The sequence below is a fragment of the Mastomys coucha genome, unplaced genomic scaffold, assembly GCF_008632895.1.
Source record: "Mastomys coucha isolate ucsf_1 unplaced genomic scaffold, UCSF_Mcou_1 pScaffold1, whole genome shotgun sequence".
In the NCBI taxonomy this organism is placed as follows: Eukaryota; Metazoa; Chordata; class Mammalia; order Rodentia; family Muridae; genus Mastomys; species Mastomys coucha.
Genome location: NW_022196891.1, coordinates 34,487,524 through 34,495,972, shown reverse-complemented (window position 1 = coordinate 34,495,972; position 8,449 = coordinate 34,487,524).

The window sequence follows — 8,449 nt, the reverse complement described above, 5'->3', positions numbered from 1 at the left end:
AACAACTTCTGTGAGTTGTTCTCCTTCTAGCATTTGGGTCTAGAAAATCACATGCAGGTCATCAGCCTTGGCAGCAAGTGCCTTTGAACACTGGGCCCTCTTGTCAGCCCATATATTCCCATTGCATAAATCTGATGGAAACCCAAGTTTTGTGGTCAAACATAACAAATCTTGGAGGAGGACTGTACTCCTCAGTCAGAGGTTAACCTCATCTCCAAATCAGAGAAATATTGATTGGAAAATCAAGGAAGAGGAAACAAAGAATAAAAGGAAGAAAGCCAAAGAAAAGAACCATACAATGTGGCAGGATCCCGGGGCTGTTTCTGTCTAAACATTCACTCATCTTGCCCAATGGAAAGGCCTTTGACTGCCTGGAGAACAGTGTGCTGGGTAGGGTTCCCTGCTTTGCTAATCTGGCAAGAGAAAGGCATATCCCATCCTTAGCATGGCACATGTTTTTCATATTATTATAAATATATACCTGCTCCTGGTGGGAATGAAAACACAGTTAAATTCCTGGGAAGGACTCAAGCCCACAGATTTATGGAACAGGCATGTGTGTGTCAGGCCACCAGCACCTTCACATTTCTGATGACCAGAGATGAAGGGTGCAGTGGAGAAGAGTGATGCAGTGGAGAAGAGCAAGATCCCTCTAAGGGTACATTGCTGCAAATGCACCCACAGGCAAATTCTGCTCTATTGGTTATTTTTAAACCACTGGGAATTTTTAGAAGAACTCAGACACTTGAAACAAGCTCACATACAAATTTTTACTATTTTCTCTTAGTGAGCAGCACTAGAAGATCAGAGGATGTAGTTTTTCCTTCCAGATCAGATTTTGTCTTGTCTCTTCTATAGTTTTCTCTTCTCTTCTCTTCTCTTCTCTTCTCTTCTCTTCTCTTCTCTTCTCTTCTCTTCTCTTCTCTCCTCTCCTCTTCTCTTCTCTTCTTTTTCTTTTCTTTTTCTTTTTTCTCCCACTCCTCCTTCTACCCTCATCCCTCCCTCCCTCTCTCCCCTTCCTCTTCCTCCTCCTCTTCTTGTTTTATTTTAGATAGGGTTTTGCTATGTACCCCTGACTTATGTGGAATTATGAAAACTGTCCTCAAACACAGAGATCTGCTTGGCTCTGTTGCCTCAGCTCTGAGAAGGCATGGATCTCTGACAGGAAGGAAAAAAGGAAGGAAGCAAGGAAGGAAGGAAGGAAAGAAGGAGGAAGGAAGGGCAGAAAGAAGGGAGGGGACAGAGGGAGGGAGGGAGGAAGGAAGAAGGGGGAAATGTGGGGAGGGAGTATGAGAAGGGATAATAGAACAGGTGGAAATGTAAAAGAAACAGGAATTTTAAATATAAAGAAACAAAACAAAATAACCAAAGGCATTTTCTCTCTGTTGGATATAACCAGAGGAGAAAAGGAAGTGAACCATCTCAAATGTACATTATGTTAGGAGTTCCTCATTGAAAATGACTCTTTGAAAGAATTAAAAACATAATGAGTTTTTAATTAATCCATTTGCCCAATTCAATGTGCTGATGGTTTTGAGGTAGAGGAAGTGGCCTCTGCTTTGCGTTTTGTAGAAGCCATGGAAAAAGTTGAGACGCTCCCTTAAGTGATCAGAACCATGAACAGCTGTGACTCAGATCTAAGATGCCAATTGTAATACAGCCTTTGAGTGACTTAACACAATGGAAGAGAGTGCAGGCTTGTGACTAAGAAAATACAGATGTCACAGAAATAACAGGAGGAGTGGATCGCAGGTGCTCTGTGCCCAAGATCCTGCATCTATCTTAAGGAATCATAACAAAAACCAGGGAGGAGAGTGTGGGAAGAACAGGTGAGTTCTCTGTGAAAAGTCTCGATAAGGTTGAGCGTTGTAACTCGAACCTGTGAGAACTGAGATAGGAGAGACTGTGCCTGTGCCTGAGGAAAGAACAGGATTGCTGAGAAACACTGACAGCTATACAAAACATTTGCTTAGAAATAAGACAGTCAATAACAATGTCCTGAGTAAGACATTACTGGAAATGGTGAGGCAATACCAATAAACACAAGAGCTAACAGGTTTTTTTTTTTTTTCCCCAACAACTCTAAGAAATGATCAGAGGAATTTTGTTTGTAGATCATTTTATCTGGTCTTCATCATGACCTGTTGTGGAAGATTTTATAATCATCAAACTTATTAATTTGCACATAAAAACATAGTCCCATTTCTCAAGAGGAATCAAGATGAAAAAAGTAGTAAAAGCATAAGAGTAAGCGATAGCAGTGGATTAATGGCAAGTGCTTCATATGATTATAAGAACTTACATTTAGAGAGGCTGGGGGTACTCTTGGTTATATTGGAAATCATGGGTTATTTCCTCCACAGCAAGGAACAGGTGATGTATCATGCACGTTGTTCATGCTGAAGATCTCTGGCCACTGATAGCCCTGCTCATGAACCTCGGTAAATATATTAATTTAAACAAATTGCTTATAATTTAGGCACAAGCTCCAAGTGACACTCTGCATTTGGGGAGTATCAAGCTGTTGTTTTCCTTTGCTGCTTAGGTGACAATAATTTTTAAATATCCTCTTCCAACAAATTCAAGTAACAGACTCCAAACTGTGGAATACCATATGAGATTAGTTAAGTTGCTCTTCAACGATTGTTAATGGAAAACACATACTCACACAAAAGACAAGAAGAGAAAATTAACTAGATGGAAAATTAACTAGAGAAGCACTTCAACCCCAATCATATATATGAATCTGAAATTCTTTTTTTGTTGTTGTTAGATATTTTCTTTATTTACATTTCAAATGTTATCCTCTTTCCTGGTTTCCCCTCTGAAAACCCCCTCTCCCATCTGCCCTCTCAAACAGAAAGCTTTAAAGTGTTTACTGAAATTGGAAACAATAAAAGCCACAATTAACTTGAATATACTGCCATGTTTATGAATATTAAGAATATTTGTCACATTTTATACTAATGGGTAAAATAACCCATTGTTCAGGAACCTTAGAAAGGAATCTGTGCTGATATATAAAAATGGCTCATATTGGTTGATATTTGAGATTGATGATAATACAGATGTATTGCTATCTAAGTTATCATTTTTATTACTGTGACAAAACACCATAAGAAAAAATCAAAATGGAGCGAATAGAGTTTATTTGGCTTACACTCCCAGGTCATGGTCCAAGTATTCCATCATTGGAGAAAGTCAGGACAGGAATTCAAGCACAGCTGGAGACAGGAGCTGCTACAGAGGCCATGAAGAGATGCTGCTTACTGGCTTGCTTCCTATGACTTGCTCAGCCTGTTTTCCCATGAACCCAAAGACCAGGGATGTGCCAAAACCCACAATGGACAAGGATCTCCCCCAATGACCATTAATTGAGAAACTGTCTTACAACTGTCTCATGGAGGCATTTTCTCAACTGAGGGTAGATCCTCTCCAGTGACTCTAATTGATGACTCAAGTTGACATACAGAAGCAGCCAGCACAATTGCTCTGTTTCTTTAATATAGAGTGTGCTGAGATAATGACTGAGAGAGTTTGAAACATTTCTAAGTATGTGCACATGCACAGATATAAATATATAAATGACAAACTAATTTATTATAAATGTAACTTCTAGTGCAGTGGGTAACATACAGATGTCCTAAAAATTCCACTGTATCAATTGAGTATCCAATTTATGGGGGAAAATTCTATCAAATTCTCCAGGCATTCATGTCATAAAAATCAATTGCACTGTACTGTGGCCCAAGCATAAAACCTAAAAACATGTCAATATTACATAAAAACAGCTCCCCAGCTATATGACTTCAGAGTGGGTCAGGTTTTTTATTTTAAAAAAAAAATGTAATTCTGAGAACTTAAACTAAACAGAAAAAATAAATTGTCCCATGTCTTCAATTAAATTAATATAATAAAAATTTTAAAAACAGCAAAATAAGATACTCACAAAACAGGGCATAAAAAATTCTATGCTATGGACCAGACACTAGTGAGCCAATAAGAAAGATAGCAGTAAGACTCCCCAGACGAAAGAGCAAACATTTAAACAAGGCCAGTGTGCATGCAAGTAATCAAGAAATATAAGAAGAAGCATGCTCACTTGCTATTCACTAATACAATGCAAATTAAAACACAAGTCTGATTGCTTTACCACATCTCCAGAATTGATAATATAAACACACCTACCGACTGTGCAGCTGTTCAGAGCTTACTCTGTTGCTGGCTACTTAGTGGCATCCTCGGCAGCTGCATGTCTGCATATGACAGGATCCACCCTTCACATCCTAGGGACACTCTCTAGAAATGCACATTCATTTGGCCAAACGCCTGCACAAGGATGCTGAGAACTCTAGTGATCTCTCTCCATCTTGGCCCTGTATCTCCAAAGCATAATGTTGATCAAGAAGTCACACTGCACAAGGTTACAGATAACAAAACTTCGTTATAGCTAAGTGCGAACATGGCTCACATCAAACTATGGTTTTCCAAGCCAATGAGTGTGGAACACGGGAGGGGGGGCAGCATGGTGGTGGTATAAATAGACATTACTGAGTGCTGACATCATCCCCCCAGTTTAGATGGCAGTTCTCATTTGTAGGTTTCAGAAGAATGGTTAAGTGGCGTATCAAAAGCCTATGCAAGTTTTTATGACCCCCAATAACTAGTCTGTAACATGCTGCCAATTCTACTGTACGTTACAGTCTAGGAGTAAGCGGCTGTCCTTGCAAGCAGTAGTTAGGTACTATTTTAACATGCCCTATGCTGCACTCTCCATGCAGTGCAGAAATGGAATGGATGTGTCCTTAAAATAGAGAAACTAAATCATGATAAAAAGTCAAATATTGCCATAGACTGATGACGGATATTGGATTTGATAAACTATCAGAGAAAGTAGAATGAAAATTATTATTATATTCTCACCATTTTAAAAGTAATATTTCAAAATGAATCATGGTGTGCAAAGATGGAATTTGATTAAGCTGTGTAATTTCCTATGTGATTTGAAAAACTTAAGAATTTTTTTTTAAAAAAACAAGACTCTGCTAAAAACAAAGCAGCAAAGAAAATATTGACCTGGAAGTAGTATTTCCTAAAATGTCGTTATTTACATAGTGTGAATTACTCTTTCTGGAGGAGATGTGCTCTGATATTTATCAGTTACTTCCCAATAATATGTTAATATGTCATCATGGTACAATATGAAAAAGAACATTAAAATATGTTATTAAGGATTGATTTCTCCCTTGAAAATTACTCTCATAACACCACAATGAAAACACCATTCTTTCATAGCAATCTGAGCCAAAAAAAAAAAAAGATTATATTGTAGTCTTATTATTTTGATCTAATTCTTGGCTCCATATGTTTTGTCTTGTTTTATCCTTAAAATAATTAAAAACTAATTGTGTCTATTGCCAAATGTAATAAATGAAATCCAATAAAGAGATAGGATTTAAATCCAGACCTGGAGGCTGAAGAGATGGATCCCTGGTAAAGGGCTTGCCCTGTAAGCATGAAGACATAAGCTGGAATCCCAGGACCCATGGAAAAGCCAGGAATGATAGTAATTGTCTATAATCTCAGTGCAAGAGAATCCTAGAAGTTAGTGAACCGGATAGCACAGTGTAGATGGTGGGGTAGGGGTAGGGGTGGCAATGAGAGGGAGATCTGGAACCTAAGTAAGATGGAAAGGGAAGACTGTCACGGAAATTTGGGCTCTAATGTGTGTGCCATTGCAAGTACACACTCCTAATCACACAGGTTAATGCATACATATGCAAATGTACACACACATAAATAACCCTCCCCCCATTAAATAAACTAAAACAAGTTCAATGACTCAAACAAAACAAAATGATAGATGTGGACCCAGATAGCAAAGGAAACTCTCACAGATATTGATGATGACTTTGAATACAAGGCACAGATGCTCAGCAGCCAAGTCACAGACAATGCTAGAAGTTAGGACAATTTATCTTAGCTGGTATTTGAGATTTACAGCAGGACAGAAGTAGTACTCAAGAATATCAAGTCCGTGAAATTTTACTTGGGGCCTTTTATGGTAAAAGCATCTTTGTGGAAGTGAATATCAGATACCCTGAGATTACACAGTTTCCTAGATTATCTAAATGAATCAGAGGGAGTTGTACCAGAAGAGATCATGTGACTGAATACCAAGACGTGGCAATAACGTGGGCACAGACCAAGAAAGCCTGCTACAGAATTTAGTCACTAGCCCGTTACCTTCAGTACTTTTTTCAGCTGGATTTCCAGACTCTGGGACATAAACAATATATCAGTGTTGTTCTAAGCCACCCCAGGAGGTATCTCTGATATTTTGTTTTTAAATAGTTTTCTTTGAACCATGAGTTTAAGGAGAAGAAATGATGTTGAGAGAGCTTTTGTAAATGACATCATCAAGAAACCCATCTACTTCTTATAAGTCCCATTTCTAACCCAAAAGCTCCTTGCAAATGATTAGTATTGGGAAAGGGAAAATCATTTTTCTCCAGTGGCATCACTGGATATATTAACCACACTCCCGGGAAGATCACCTGCCCAGAAGTAGTTGAACACAAAATGGAATCCAGAATTTGTGTTTGTGTACTTTGTGCCTTGTTTTGTTTTGTTTGTTTGTTTCTTGATTTAATTATTTTTGTTTGATTGATTCTTCATTTGTTTTGTTTTTCCCTTTTGTTTTTGTTTTTGAAAAGGAGGAAATATGAGTTGGGTGCTGTGGTGGTTTGAGTCTGCTTGTCCCATAGGGAGGGATCCTGTCAGGAGGTGTAGCCTGTTGGAGGAAGTGCGTCACTGTGGGGGTGGGCTTTGAAGACCTCCTCTTAGGCTCATGCCCCACCCATTGTGGAAGAGACCCTCTTCCTAGCTGTCTGGAAGACAGTCTCTTCCTGGCTGCCTTCAAATCAGGATGTAAAATTCAAGAGTCCTCCAGCATTATGTCTGCCTGCATGCGGCCATGCTTCCTGCCCTGATAATGGAATGAACCTCTGATCATGGGACTTAGGAGAAAATCTACTACTGTTATTTTGCTAAAGGAATATAGCAATAAAATTCTTCCTAATTACATTTTGGTATACTCATGACTCAAATCTCATCAGAAAATATAAGAATCTTTTCTTATAATAGATGGTAATTACACAATTACCCACAACTAAACAATGTGCAGAGTGTAAGACTTTGGGACCCCTCCCTTCAGTGGCTCTGTGCAGCAAGGAAACTGAGATTGTAAGGGGCATAGGTGGTAGATGACTCCAAAGAAATAGTGCCTTCCCATAACAGGATGGATACACACATGAACTCACAGAGACCGTTACAGCATGTGCAAGACCTGCACAAGGTCAATCCAGACATTATCCCAGCACTGAGAACTTGAAGTGGACACCAGGCCACATACCTTACCCAGCAGGTGCTTTCAATTCATACCTGCTGGAAAGGAAAAGTCTGTTTTTCTCCACTAGAGTGTCACTGGCTGTATGAACAACTCTTTTCTTACTTCTTAAAGACAGTGATGTTCATGTGATCTGCTGAAGATTTCAAAATGGATCGGAAAATTAAATTTTAACATGTCTTACAATGGATTAAATGTCTTACAATGTGCCCACCCCCACAGTGACACACTTTCTCCAACTTACTTGTCTAACCAAATAAGTTATAATGAAACATACTAATATTTGTTTATGATTATGTGAATGTGTATATGTGTATGATGTATATGTATGTGTATATGTAATGATGTATATGCATATTTACATGAATATGTATGGGTGTGTATGTATACATTTGATGTATATGTATCTGATGTATATAATGTATATGTGTATTTGTATATGGTATGTATGTCTGTATATGTTCATTTTAGCAGGTTGTAAAAAAATACTATTCTTGTAGTCTCATTTGATTTTTAATAGACTGAATTTAAAAGATATCAAGCTATACAGGAGAGAAGTCACTGAAATTCATGTAAGAAGATGAAAACAAGAGTAAAACCATTGCAAACTTCCTTAGGCAGGATGCCAGGCTTCATTATACATGGTATCTCACTAAATCCTCATCTTAGAGTGAGACTGTGTAGCTCCTGTCTTAACAAAGTTTACATAAAAATTAAGAATCTGTGATTATAACAGAATAAGGATTTGGCCTCTTTTTTATTTAATCCCAAAGAACATGTATCTACTACTTTGAAGTGTGTAAAAATCTTAACCAAATTTCAGCTTTCAGCAGAGCACCGATTTACTTGTTAAGGGATGCACTTGATTTGATCTATAAAAGGAAAATATTAGCACTTGTGGACACCAGTAATGAGTAAGTGCTTACCATGTGGTTTTGACTCGGTTAGACAAAGACAACAGCAACTTTTATCTGGTTCTGTTGGAATAGGGCAACAATAAATGCATTCTAATAAGGAAAAATAATATAAAATCTCCCCATA